Below are 14,957 nucleotides of genomic sequence, written 5' to 3' on the forward strand. Positions count from 1 at the left end.
AGCCCAGTGAGAACAGTGTCAGACTTCTAACCTACAGAAATGTAAGGTGATAAATCTGTGTTGTTTTAAGCCACTAAATTTGTGACAATTGGTTATTGCAGCAATAGGAAACTAATACAACCTTTTAAAGAGTTTGTGATTTGGAAGAAAAGACAGAAAAGAAAGTCATTAATGATAATATAGTTAATGGTTAGAGCTATGGAAATTTGGACTAAGTGTCTTAGAAAGAGAAGTTTGCAGCTCAGGAAGCAGATCTAAGCTGGATTTATAATCATAGGAGATTCTATCCTAGTGGTGGTAGCCGGGGACCAGCTCTGTCAGGGAGAGTGTGTAGGATGAGAATATAAGGAGACTGGGTAGAGCTTGAGGGATAACTAATGTTTTCACTGTGACCCGTGAAATACAACAGATTGTATTTCTGTTCACCCAAAATCTGTTGTCCCTCCCTGCAGAGCCCCTACCCACTGAAAGAGTAAATATCCCTGCCCTGGGAGGGGTTGGGCTTAGCCACATAACCTGCCTTATAATGAAATTGTGCAGAAATAACATGCGTCACTTCCAAGAAGCTTTAAGACTCCATTTTCTCTCAGGCATGACGAACGTCGATGTTCCACACAGAGGCTGCTCAGCAAGCCTGGGTTCACAGCTGACCCATCATGAACAGGGATCAAGAACAGGGATCCTTACGACCACAGAGGTGACACAAGATACAGTGACAGAGATATAATTACCTGGTTCAAAGGAGCCACAGGCGAGAGCTCCCGGGAATTGCCTCGAGAAAGTCAGTTTTAAGCCATGAGAGCCTCAATCCTCTTAGCCAGAGAGAGAGAGGGAAAACAAACAAACAAACAAACTATTGTTCCCTCTTAACTCTCTACTGTCCGCTGTCAGGAAAAATTTTGTAAGACTCTGAAATGGGGTTAAAACAAAAATTATGGGTGCCCTAGGTTATCTGACCCTGTTAGGGGTCTTTCAATGTCTTTGAACTATTCTACACTTCCGTAAATTGCAAAAACATATAGTAGTGCAAATGATTCTTGTCCATAGAAATGTAAATGAATTTTGTCTGGTGGAATACAATTGACTATTAAACTGGGATCTTAACCATTTTTACACTATTTGTAAACGTATTTTAACATGGCTATTTGCCTATATAGGTAAATCCTTTGAGTTCCCCTTTGAACCAGTTGTAACATCATACTGGTTATCGTATTAATCAATTAAAAAAAATGACACATGTTCACTTTATATATGTATGAGAGTAATAATTTTAGATTTTTTTATAAATTATTTTGTATACCAGATACTCCCTGTTCTAGTTTGCTAATGCTGCCCGGATGCAAAACACCAGAAATGGATTGGCTTTTAGAAAAGGGGGTTTATTTGGTTACACAGTTACAGTCTTAAGGCCACAAAGTGTCCAAGGTAACACATCAAGAATAGGGTACCTTCACCGGAGGATGGCCAATGGTGTCCGGAAAACCTGTTAGCTGGGAAGGCACATGGCTAGCATCTGCTCCAGAGTTCTGGATTCAAAATGGCTTTCTCCCAGGACATTCCTCTCTAGGTTTCAGTTCCACAAAAATGTCACTCTCTGTTGCTCTTGGGGTTTTTGTCCTCTCTTAGCTTCTCCGGAGCAAAAGTCTGCTCTCAACGGCCGTCTTCAAACTGTCTCTCATCTGCAGCTACTCTCTCAGCTCCTCTGCCTTCTTCAAAGTGTCCCTCTTGGCTGTAGCTCCTCTTCAAAATGTCACTCTCAGCTGCACTGAGTTCCCTCTGTTTGTCACCTCATTTATATGACTCCAGTGATTTAATTTAGACCCACCCTGACTGGGTGGGGTAACACCTCCATGGAAATTATCCAATCAGAGTCATCACCCACAGTTGGGTGGGGCACATCTCCACAGAAACACTCAAAGGATTCCAATCTGATCAGCACTAAAATGTCTGCCCCACAAGATTGCATCAAACAATATGGCTTTTTCTGGGGGACACAATACATTCAAACCAGCACCCCCTCCAACACACACACACTGACAACAGCCAGTGATCAGGTTGTGGGGGGCCCTGGTAGGATAAGCAGGTACACCTTTTCCTGAAGACAGACAGCCCAATCCCCAAGACTGTAGGAAAAGGAGGAGAATTTTTCATATAAAATGGAGATTAAAGTTGAACAGTATCTAGGACTGAACATGTTGAGACTGTATTTGCAATGTAACATGAAGGTAACACTCTCAAGAATGAGCAAAAACGTCATGATATCAGCCAGAATTCTCATCCAGAGTCCACAGAGAAGCTCTTGCTGTACAAGGTTCAAAGAGAAACAAACAAGTTGCAATCTGAATATGTTACAAGGCAGGCTTGTTCAATATATAGATTATGCAAATTCAGAACTTGGCCATTAGGAGGTTGTCAATGGCATGAGGGAGATGGATTTCAGAGCTGTGATGAGGGTAGGATGCAGATCTCAGCTGGTAAGTGGACATAAATATAGATAACTATTTCAAGAAAGTTTTTGTTACAAAGGGATGGTCTGTAGCTAACCTTTTCAAGAATTTTGGTTATAAAGGAAGGAGAGGGAAGTAGCAAAATGATGGTGATACAAACATCACGTTTGGAGGATTTTTCTTCCTGTGGGAGGCCTTGACTATTTTTATGCTCTGATGGGACGAAGAATTTGAAAGAGAAGCAGAAGCTAAAAGGGGTAATTGATGGAGGAGAAATCCTAAGGAATCAGAAGGGGAATGGGATCTAGAGCAGTGGTAAAAGGATTAATTTGACAGAAAGTAAAGGAAGAAAGGAGGAAAGTGTGTGAAATGATGTAGAAAAAGCAAGCAGCAAGCTGAGAGAATTTGTCCAAGGTAGAAGTGGTATAAGCAGTGAATGTTTGGAATAGCTGCCACTGGGAATTATGGGGAAAAAAAGCTAACTCGAAATACAAATATTTATCAATAAAGCTAACTAGAAATAAAACAACAAATTGTAATATTTATGAAATGCTTACTATAGCTATATATATATGAAACACTTTACGTGTGTGACAGAGTTGAAATTTTACATAACTGCACATATGTACAAAAATTTTAAAGTAGTTTCCTTTATTTCTATAACTGGTCTCATCTTATTCCTTCTCTCTCAGTAGAGTGGGGGAAAACTTTTAAACGAGCCAATCCAATACAACTCGGCCTCCTTCACATTAACTAATTCTCTTAAGTACTCGGTCAATTCAAAGTCCAAGTTCAAGGCTGCTTTCTGGGTCACAGGGTCTACCCTTGGGACCATCCATCCCACAGAAGGCTTCTGGGTGCAGGGGAATCTCACACACTCTCATGGAGGTGGGGGTGGGAGTTGCAGCATACTATCCTCTGAGACAAGCTGGTCTCTGCTGTGTGTGGACAGTCGGGTCTTTTCTCTGGACACTCTGCACTGATGTCTACTGCCATGTGGCTAGTCCCATCTTTTGGCATGTACCAACACCCATTGATAAAATGTCTGGTCGCTGCCACTTGCCTCTAGCCACAAAGGCATCACATTCTGAGGCCTCTAATGGTTGACTTGTCCTGTCAGAACATTTATGAGTCCTCCTCCCACCAAGGCTTAAGGGAGCTCTGGCTCTCCAGCACAGCATTCATAGACTGAGAGTAAAGGGTGTATCTCAGCCCTCTCTTCCAGATACTTCCTCTGTGCTTGCTATGCCATTGCTCCTGGGCCATGCTGCATGCTGCAAAGAAGCAAAGCACCAATCTTGATATTTTCTGATATTCCTTTACCTGTCCATCCTTTACCTATATATTTGACCAAGTCCCAGGAGGGTGCTTGGGCTGGGTACCTCATCAGAGACCCAGGCAGCATCCTCCCATAGTCACATACCTTTAGAATCCCCCCTTTCTCTCTGGTGGAGGGTTTTTCTTCCAACTCCAGTGGGAGTCCCCTTACATTATACCTTCTACGCTATCTATCTAAGACTTACAGTAAAATCCTAGCAGGATCCTCGACAGCCAAGCTTACCTCCTCCACTGTTTTCTCTACGTCTTTAGTTTTGTGCAGTTTGAATATGAAATGCCTAAGTGTGAATTTTTAGGTATATACCCCATTTGGTGTTCTCTCAGCTTCCTGGATTTGTGGTTTGGTTTCCACCATTAATTTTGGAAAATTCTCAGCCATTATTACTTCAAGTATTTCTTCGCCTTCTCTTTCTCTCTCTCTCTCTCTTCTTCTTGGACTCACATTACATGTATGTTTCACCTTTTGTAATTTGTCCCACAGTTCTTGGGTATTCTGTTCACCATTTTATTTCTTTTTTTCTCTTTGCCTTTTGGGTTGGGAAGTTTCTGTTACATAACTTCAAGCTCACTGACTCTTCCTCAGCTGTGTCCAGTCTACTGATGAGCCCGTGAAAGGCATTCATCTGTTACAGGGTTTATGATTTCTACAATTACCTTTTGAGTCTTTCTTAGAGTTTCCCTCTCTCTGCTTACATTACTTATCTTTTCTTGCATATTGACCACTTTTGCCATTGGCACTCTTAGCATATTGATCATAGTTACTGTAAATTCCCAGTGTGCTATATCTTAGACTGGTTCTGATATTTGCTTTTTCTCTTCAGATTGTGTTCTATTCTTGCCATTTACCATACTTTGCAATTTTTTGTTGAAAACTGGTCATGATGTGTCCATAATAGGAACTGAGGTGGACAGCACTTTGGTAGGTTTTATGGTTATCTGGCTAAAAGTTAGGCTGTGTTTACTCTTTGCTGTAGCTTTAGGTACAAAAGGCTTCAATTTCCTCAAGTATCCTTGTTTTTGTCTCCCCTGTTGTCTTTGGGTTTCCCTAGAGACTCCTTAAATAGAGTATGAGCCTTGCGGTTCTTTCAGGTATAATCCACTGTAACTAAACAGAAGTCCCATCAATGTGGGGGTAATGTTGGGGGAAGTAAAGTCATTCTATGATCCTATAATTCTGTGTTGGTCAGTTAGTGAGCATGTGCCCCTGGGCTGTGACCTTCACAAATGCTTCTGAGCTTTTTTTAACCCTTCTGAGAAATGGGAAAGCAAGAGTTGACTGGAGTTGGGTAATTTCCCTTCTCCCAAATTAGATAAGGCACCAGTGAAATCTTTTCCTTCACTGTGTAGTCCTTGGCTGTGGAGAACACTTTGGGCTTATTTCAAAATTATTACTTTTCTCCATGCAATGAAACAGGAGACTTTTCTCCAATGACAGATCTTGATCATGAAAACCTAGTGGGGCTCCTGGAGGTAAAAACTCTTGAGAGTAGGGGGGTTTCCCTTAGAATGGGCCACCAGAGATTTTAACTCTCAAGGTACTCCACACTCAGCCTCCTGCAATTCATTAAAATTACCATTTAAGTGTTCCTACTGGCTCCTGGCTCCAGCAGCTTCTGTTTCAAGAAAGTTGATCTGTATTCTCCGTATTCGCCTTTCTCTCTCCAGTTTTCAGGGTGGCAGTTGATCCTGGAACCTTATATCTCTGGTGGGTCTAGGAAAAGTTGATTTTCAGTGTGTTCAGCATTTTCCTTGTTGCGAGGGTGGGAAAGAGGACTTCCAAGCCCTTTACATGTCAGATCAGAAACTGGAAGTGCCACAGTCCAAACTAAACTTTTGAAATAAAACAAAGTCTTTAGGACTTCAAAAATTAATTTCTCTCTGAACAAATCTGGTTTCTCAAGTCTACTGTCTTATTATGGGTTTCATGTTCTTATTTTGGAAATGAAAAGGATAACATTGATTTTTAATAGTTCCTACTCAATTTTAATTTCTACTATAACAATCTTATTGTTTTCCATGGCAATAGATGTTTCTTGCCAAACAAGGAAAGGTCAACACAAAAAAAGTGCAGAAAAACCTCTTTAATATATTTCAAAAAATTATCTTCATTTAACATGGACAGTCTCGCTTAATATTCTGAACAACCTTCTGAGGTAGGTGTTATTATTAACCTCATTTAAAGGACATTAAGACTTAGATAATATAAATAACCAGCTTAAGGTCATGTAGCATGGTAGCAATGGCAAGAATATAAAGAGGTGATGGCATTGGAATTGGAAGGAGAGAGGTTGAAGAGATGGGTCAGATTGGTTAGGAAAGGAAGTAAAACTAGGAGGAGGCTAATTCTTATCAGAAAAGGAAAGAGTCAAAATAATAGGGGAAGCAATGAGATAAAAGAGAATGTGAATTGGCACTAAGGAAATCAGAGCTTGAAAGAACAGGTAAGCAACTGGGACATTATAGTTTACAATAGTAGAAATAAGTTTTAGGTTATTGAAAAGTTAATTTTATGGCCATGGGAGTGGGTAGCTGAATTGGAGTGGAAGTAAAAGTCAATGGAGGATTGCTTGTAGTTGTGCCTGAGAATCTCCTCGAGTGCCTCTTTGTTGTTCAGATATGGCCCTCTCTCTCTAAGCCAACTCGGCAGATGAATTCACTGCCCTCCCCTCTAGGTGGGCTCTGACTCCTAGGGTTGTAAACCTCCCTGGCAATGCAGGATATGACTCCTGGGGATGAATCTGGACCCGACATCTTAGGATTGAGAATATCTTCTTGACCAAAAAAGGGATGTGAAATGAAACAAAATAAAGTTTCAGTGGCTGAGAGATTCCAAATGGAGTCAAGAGGTCACTCTGGTGGACATTCTTATGCACTATATAGATGACACTTTTTAGGTTTTAATGCATTGGAATAGCTAAAAGAGAATATCTGAAAATATCAACCCAGTAGCCTTGACTCTTGAAGACAATTGTATGGCAATATAGCTTACAAGGGGTGACAGTGTGATTGTAAAAACCTTGTGGCTCATACTCCCTTTAACCACTGTATGGATGGATGAGTAGAAAAATGGAGACAAAAATTGGGTGAAAAATAGGGTAGGAGGAGGGATGATTTGGGTGTTCTTTTTACTTTTGTTTTGTTCTTATTCTTGCTTTTTCTGGTATAAGGAAAATGTTCAAAAAATAGGTTGGGGTGATGAATGCACAACTATATAATGGTACAGTGAACAGTTCATTGTACACCATGGATGACTGTATATGTGAATATATCTTAATAAAACTGAATTTTTAAAAAAAGTCAATGGAAGATTAAATTGGAAAGCATACTATAGTGCTTGGCATATAATTGGCACTCCAGAAATATTAATAACCTTTAGAAAATCAAGGAACTCCAAGCTACTTACTAATAGTGGGATGTTATCATCCTGGTCATATACGCATAGCAATATTATTATCCTCTCTAGTAGGGGAAATAATAGCCTTGATTATGGGCTATAAAAGACTTTCTCAGAGATGACCCACTGAACCACAGTGTATCAGGATCACCTGAGGAACTTATTGTAGGGAATAATTGTGAAAGACTTTCAGATGGACCAGATTATTGGATGTCTTCAAAGGAAAACCAGGCTTGTCCAGCATAACCTCCCAGGTTATATGAGTCTACGGGCTTTCCTCATTGTTTTTAAGCTATTTGCAATTCTATAAACTGTAGATAACTGTTAGTAATACAAATGATTCCTGTCTATAGACATGCAAATTAATTTCTGAAGAAAGTATAATTTTCCCCTCTCCCCTCCCATGGAAGAACTCAGTTTTGCATTTATGAAGCAAGTCCATTTCAGCATTCCTTATTGCCAAGCTATATGTGGCTCTTTTAATTCTCCTCCATAGGCCCCATTGTAACATCTTACTGGTTCCCAGAAACCAGGAACAAGCATCCTCAGATGCTTATCAGGGCAGGAAATGCTCAGTAGCAAGGCCCACTTCCCTTGGGGTGGATAGAAACCCACGTCAGGCAGCACAAACTTGTCTCTCTTCTCCATTGCAAAGTGGGGTGTGCAGAACTGCCATCTACAGTCCCTGACCCAAGCAGTTTGGCCTTCTAGGGAGACTGACCATGATGCGATCTCTTTTCCTGCTCTTTTGGACACTTTGTGTTGTGTAAGTAATAAAATGGTCATTTGCTGAAAGTTTCTGTTGGGCCTGAGATTGTGTTCCCAAGACACACCATGCAACAACTCGCTCCACAGAGGGGAATCATAAAAGCTGCTCATGTATATCTTTAAAACTTTATTTTAATTTAAAAGATATATATGTAAATAAATTTGTTGATTTTTTTTATACAGTGTCAAAGCCTTATATGAATTCACTAATTGGAGTTTCTTGCAGAAACCACACCAAGAATGCATTATCACTGATTTCCAACTTCACTTTCTATAAGGTGAAAAATGGGCCAAATCACTCTGAGAGCTGAATCCTATAATTACAATTTCTCCCATTCATTTACAATTGCCTTGCCTATATTTAATCTGGCAGCAATTGTCTTAGTGAGGCATCTTCCCAAAGTATTCAACTTATTTTTCAAAGAAACAATAGTCTTTTTACACTCATTTTTTCAGTTTACATACTATTTAATTAAGTTATGTAATTACAATAACAAGAACAAATACCATAAACATATTTGGGAATAAACACAATTGCCTTTTGGAAAATATACAAGTTAAAATGATGTTAGCAGAGATGTACAGGCATTAAGATAGCCCAAGAACTTTCAGGTTGCAGGGGACATGTCATTAGGTCTTATAAGGGTAATGGAGTGTGCTGGTTAATCAGGAAATCAATTTAGAAGAGGTTGGTTCAGGAAGCACCTATTGTGTCTTAATCTGTGACAGAGATACTCCGGGACAGGGAAAACATTTTCTTAGGGTCAGATAATATATATTTTAGGCTTTGCAGGCCATATAGTCTGTAACAACTATTCAAATCTGCAGTAATAGCAGAAAATCAGCCACAGATAACACATTTTAAAATGGGTGTGGCTGTGTTCCAGTAACACTTTTATTTACAAAAACAGGCAGCTGCCCTGAGAGGCATGTATAGATACCACTCTTTTTTTTTTTTTTCACCATTTTGTAAACTTTTTACCATCAATGATCACTTTTGTTTTTCCCCTTCTCTGCTTCCATAGTTTGAAAACCTTAAAAAAAGAGTATATTTATTACATAATTTTTGCTTTCCTATTTTATTTTTAATTAATCAAAGATATATAAGACTATGCATTAGAGTTTCTGATCAGTATAAAATAACCAGCATTACTGCACTCCTTTTTTTAAAAAAGTAAAGAAATTCAAATATATTTCTTTGTAATCTGTGTAGCTTTAGATGTATAATTTGTTTAGATTTTATACAATATAAAATACAACTTTTGGACAGTCCCCACAACCACTCCCCGTTATGAGCTTAAAAGATTCTTTAGGAGCCTGAGGACTTTAACTAGAAACCACTGCTCTATGTGAACTAATGAATGAACAAATGAATGAATGAAAGAAAGGAGAGAGGGAAGAAGAGCATGTCTAAAAATTGTAAATTCATCAATGAACATGAGTTTTATTAGCCAGTTTTGGGTTACCATATCCAATAACTGTTTGTCTGATTCCTGATTAAGACAATCATCAGTGTTGATTAGGATACAAACATGGATTTATGGTGATCTCACCCAGGTAGATTTTATTTTAGCACCATCATCCTGGAATACTTCGAACTTCTAAATCAGTTTTGTGAATAATGCAGTTATCAGTCACCCTACACAATCCTTAACAGAAGGAATGGTTCTGGGAATGAAAAAAATTACATGTATGGAAGGTTTTTATCTTTTTGATTGGATGAGACAAATGTAAACAATCAACTGATCATGCTTTTTAGCAGACCAGTAGCTTTTGGCATAGTTGTCTAGTAATGCCAATAGATTTCCATAATCTCACCTCTATTTCCTCCCTTCTTCCTTTTGCTACCATAAATACTTGTCTATTTTTTTTTTCACATCAGATTTGGATGTCTCTCTTATGTTTTCTTTTCAACCAAACAACAGAAAGCAATTTTAGTAAAGTTAGCACAATTGGACTGGACTGACATAGGCTCATTGTCTCCATTTACACACCCTCCACTCTCAAGCTGAAATCCCTAAGTTAAATTCAATACCTTGCCACCAGAAAATTAGAGAAGAAAACAAAGTTTGCAGTTATTTTGCCTTGCTTTGAAAAAATCAATTGAGCAATGTATACCTTCCAACAAAATCAAAAAGTAAAAATTTGGAAATGTAAAATATGTTGCTGTTAAGTCATCTTCTTTTCATTTTCTCAATAAGAGAAGTTGTAAGTTCACAGAAAAAAAATCATTCATAAAATACAGAGTTCCCATATACCACCCTATAGTAATACCTTATACATTGGTGTGGTGCATTTGTTATAATTGATGAAAGAACTTATTTTATAACTGTACTATTAACAATAGTCCATGGTTTACATTAGGGCTCAGTATTTGTGTTCCACAGCCCTATGGGTTATTTTCAATTTTATCCTAGTGTTCTAGTTTGCTAATGCTGCCAGAATGCAAAACATCAGAAATGGATTCGCTTTTATAAAAGGGGGTTTATTTGGTTATACAGTTTCTTAAGGCTATAAAGTGTCCAAGGTAACACATCAGCAATCGGGTACCTTCACTGGAGGATGGCCAATGGTGTACGGAAAACCTCTGTTAACTGGGAAGGCATGTGGCTGGCATCTGCTCCAAAGTTCTGGTTTCAAAATGGCTTTCCCCCAGGACGTTCCTTTCTAGGCTGCAGTTCCTCAAAAATGTCACTCTTAGTTGTACTTGGGGTATTTGTCCCCTCTTAGCTTCCCTGGAGCAAGAGTCTGCTTTCAGTGGCCATCCTCAAACTGTCTCTCCTCTGCAGCTCCTGTGCTTTCTTCAAAGTGTCCCTCTTGGCTGTAGCTCCTCTTCAAAACGTCACTCACAGCTGCACTGAGTTCCCTCTGCCCGTCAGCTCATTTATATGACTCCACTGATCAAGGTCCACCCAATGGGTGGGCGAACACTCCATGGAAATTATCCAATTAGAGTCATCACCCACAACTGGGTGAGGCGCATCTCCACAGAAACACTCAAAGAATTACAATCTAATCAACACTGATAACGTCTGCCCACACAAGATTACATCAAAGTATTTGCATTTGGGGGACACAATATATTCAAACTGGCACACCTAGTAACATTTATACAACCTAAAATTTCCCCTTTTAACCACATTCAAATATATAATCAGTGCTTTTAATTATGTTCACATTGTTAGGATTCCATCAGCATCAACCATTGCCAAAACTTTTCCATCAACACAATAGAAACTCTTCACAAGTTAAGTATTAACTTCCCATTCCCTACCCCCACCATGGTCCCTGGTAACCTATATTAGAGTTTCCAACTATGTATCTGCTTATTCTAATTATATCAGTGAGATCATAAAATAGTTGTCCTTTTTGTGTCTGCCTTATTTCACCCAACATGATGTCTTCATTCATCCATGTCATTGCATGTATCAGGATGTTATTCCTTTTTATGGCTAAATAATATTCCATTACGTGTATATACCACATTTTATTTATCCATTAATCTGTTGAAGAATACTTGGGTTGCTTCCATCTTTTGGCAACTGCGAATAATGCCACCATGAATATTGTTGAGCAGATAATTGTTGAAGTCCCTGATTTCAATTCTTTGGGTACGTATCTAGAAGTGGGATTGCCAAGTTATATGATAATTCTATATTTCACTTTCTAAGGAACCCCTAAACTATCTTCCACAGCAGCAACACCATTTCACATTCCCATCAACAATAAATGAGTGTCCCTATTTTTCACATCATCTCCAACACAGAATTTTCCATTTTTTAAATAGTAGCCATGCTAGTGAGTATGAAATGGTTATCTTGTTGTTTTGATGTACATTTTCCTAAGAGCTAATGATGTAGAACATCTTTGCATGTGCTTTTTTTTTTTTTTTTTTTTTTTTTTGGCCATTTGTACATCTTCTTTGGAGAAATGTCCATGCAAGTCTTTTGTCCATTTTTTAATTGGGTTGTTTGTCTTTTTCTTGTTAAGCTGTAGGATTTCTTTATATATTCTGTAGTTTCCAAATATTTTCTCCCATTGTACAGGTTATTTTAGTTTCATGAAAAAAGTCCTTTGAGGGGCAAAAATGTGTAATTTTCATGAAGTCCCATTTATCTACTTTTTTGTTGTTGCTACTTGTGCTTTGGGTGTAAAGTCTAAGAAACCATTGCCTAACACAAGGTTCTGAATATGTTCCCTATGTTTTCTTCTAGGAGTTTTATGGTTTTGGCTCATATTTAGGTCTTTGATCCTTTTTGATGTTTGTATATGGTATGAGGGCAAGGACATTCCCAGCACCATTTGTGGAAGACACAATTCTTTCCCAGTTGAGTGACATGGCACACTTGTCAAAAATAAGTTGGCCACAAACAAGAAGGTTGATTTCTGAGCTCTCAGTTCTACTCCATTAGTTTACAAGTCAGTCCTTGTGCCAGTACCATGCTATTTTGATTAATCGTCGTGGTTTTTAATAAGCTTTAAGACTGGAAAGAGTGAGTCCTCCCATTTCTTTCTTTTTTTTTTCAAGATGGCTTTGGCTATTCAGGGCCCCTTACCCTTCTATATAAATGTGATGGTTGGCTTTTCCATTTCTGAAAAGTGGGCTCTTGTAATTTTGATTGGGACTATATCAAATCCGTAAGTTGCTTTGGATAGAACTGATGTCTGTGCTAGTTTGAATCTGTTATGTACCCCAGAAAACACCATTTTCCTTTAATCCATTCTTGTGGGGGCAGACCTATTGTGCCTGGAACCTTTTGGTTAGGCTATTTCAATTGAGATGTGACCCAGCCCATTTAAGGTGAGTCTTGGTCCTTTACTGGAGTCCTTTGTGAAGAGGATAAAAGACAGTACAAGCTCAGAGAAATTAGAGAGAAATGCTCCACAGGAGGAATAAGCAAGGACACACACGAGCTGAAAGAGAAAGCCATTGAAACCAGAACCCAGAAGAGAAGGACCAGCAGACATCACATGTGCCTTCCCAAGTGACAGAGGAACCCTGGATGCCAGCAGCCTTCCCTCAGAGAGAGTATCTTCCTCTTGATGCCTTAATTTGGACATTTCCATGACCTTAGAACTGTAAATTTGTAATCTAATAAATCCCAATTGAAAAAGTCAACCCTTTTCTGATATTTTGCATTCCGGCAGCTTTAGCAAACCAAACAACATCTTAACAATATTTAGTCTTCCAGTCCATGGACCCAAAATGTCCTTCCATTTATGTAGGTCTTCATTGATTTCTTTTGCCATATGTTTTGTCGTTTTCTGTGTACAAGTCTTCTACATCCTTGGTTAGATTTATTCCCAGATATTTGATTCTTTTAGTTGCCATTGAAAATGGAATTTTTTTCTTGATTTCCTCTTTGGAATGTTCAGTAACAGTGTATAGAAACAGTACTGATTTTTCATGTTGCTCTTATACCCTGTTACTTCGCTTAATTTGTATATTAGCTCTAGGAGACTTGTGGTAGATTTTTCAGGATTTTATGTATATAGGATCATGTCATCAGCAAATAGGGAAATTTTTACTTCTTCCTTTCCAATTTGGATGGTTTTTATTTTTTCTCTTGCCTAATTGCTCAGCTAGAATTTCCAGTACAATGTTGAATAAAAGCAGTGACGTGGGGCATCCTTATCTTGTTCCTGATCTTAGAGGGAAAGCTTTCAGTCTGTCACCATTAAGAAGGATGCTAACAGTGGGTTTTTTAATATATGTCCTTTATCATGTTGAGGAAGTTTCCTTCTATTCCTATTTTCTAAGTGTTTTGTCAAGAAAGGGTGTTGTACTTTGTCAAATGCCTTTTCTGCATCATTTTTGGTGATCTTTGAGTATCTGCTCACACCTCAATTCATCAAGACCTCAAAAGGGCTTATGTATCCCGTGAAAACCACAGATACCTGGAGGAGTTGAAAATGAAATTAGTGAGGGGGAAAAGAATATGTTTAACTTCAAAACTGAGGGTGAGAGTAGAAGGGAGTCTTACCTTCTGCATACTAACTTAATTGGTCATATTTTAATTTTTTAATTTTTTATTTTTATTTTATTATTTTTTTTTTGCTATATCTCTATATATTTATAGAGGCTGGAGAAGAAGGAGAGAAATCCAGAAATACGCAAAAGACTATCCATTATTTACTTCCTCCATGCAATTGAGTTGTCAATACCAATGTGCTTCAACTTCCTTCTCTAATGCCCCTCTGAAATAGCTTCCTAAATCAACTCCCATACCTTTCCTTCTAGCCTGTTCTCTTGAACTTCTACAATATTAAATAATACTGCTCCTTCTGGATTTTCTCTTTAGTTTTGATTTCTGCAATTTTGCACTAACCCTGATTTTTTTTCTTCTAACTTATCTTTCTTTCTTTCTTCCTATATTCACTTCTTTCTATCTCTTTATTGTAGATATATCATATGGATTAGTTCTTGATCTACTGGTCTCTCCACATTCATTCCCTGAGAACATGTCTGCACTTTTGGTTTCAACCTTCCCAACCATGGGATGATAACCATCTAATGACGATGTTGGGGATGATCATGCTAATGTTTACAGGGCTCTCACTATTTAGAATTATAAGTGCTCTACAAAAATTATACCCTTCAATCTACACAGCCCTGAGATTTATTATTCATCCAATCTAAAGAGATGAAGAAACTGAGGTTTTGCCAAATGTTCCTGAAAAGGTCAACATGAACAGCTTCCCATCCACCTCTTTTATTAATGATTCTGAGTTTGTTCACCACAGCATGTAGATTGTTATGGTGTAAGAAATGGAGAAAAGTGAAAAGATTGGAGATGTTATAAATGTGAGCAAGGACACTCATTTAAAATTTATTTGTGATGGTTTTGTTTCCTGAGTCAAGTTTGAGATGGACCCATCCTGATTCTATGGTGCTACCAGGGACCATGAGTTCAGTATCTCCTAGGATTCGTGATACTAAACTGGTCTCTACGTTTCTATTTAAGTAAGGAGCCATGGCCCCAGTAGGAGGGTCTTAGTATCACTTACAC

At 38.4% G+C, this 14,957-nt stretch overlaps 1 long non-coding RNA gene across 2 annotated transcripts in view; it reads right to left on the reverse strand.

Annotated features, from left to right (window-relative positions):
* The window catches only part of LOC119530089, a 383,936-nt gene extending 383,122 nt beyond the window's left edge, over positions 1-814 (reverse strand). The window contains exon 1 of one of the 2 annotated variants that reach the window (XR_005216022.1): positions 732-814. This is a non-coding gene — a long non-coding RNA (uncharacterized LOC119530089). The remainder of the gene's footprint in view (positions 1-731) is intronic. The other variant, XR_005216021.1, reaches the window with a different exon arrangement.
* Positions 815-14,957: the final 14,143 nt, after the last annotated feature.

Source organism: Choloepus didactylus, chromosome 3 (assembly GCF_015220235.1).
Source record: "Choloepus didactylus isolate mChoDid1 chromosome 3, mChoDid1.pri, whole genome shotgun sequence".
NCBI classification, from domain to species: domain Eukaryota; kingdom Metazoa; phylum Chordata; class Mammalia; order Pilosa; family Megalonychidae; genus Choloepus; species Choloepus didactylus.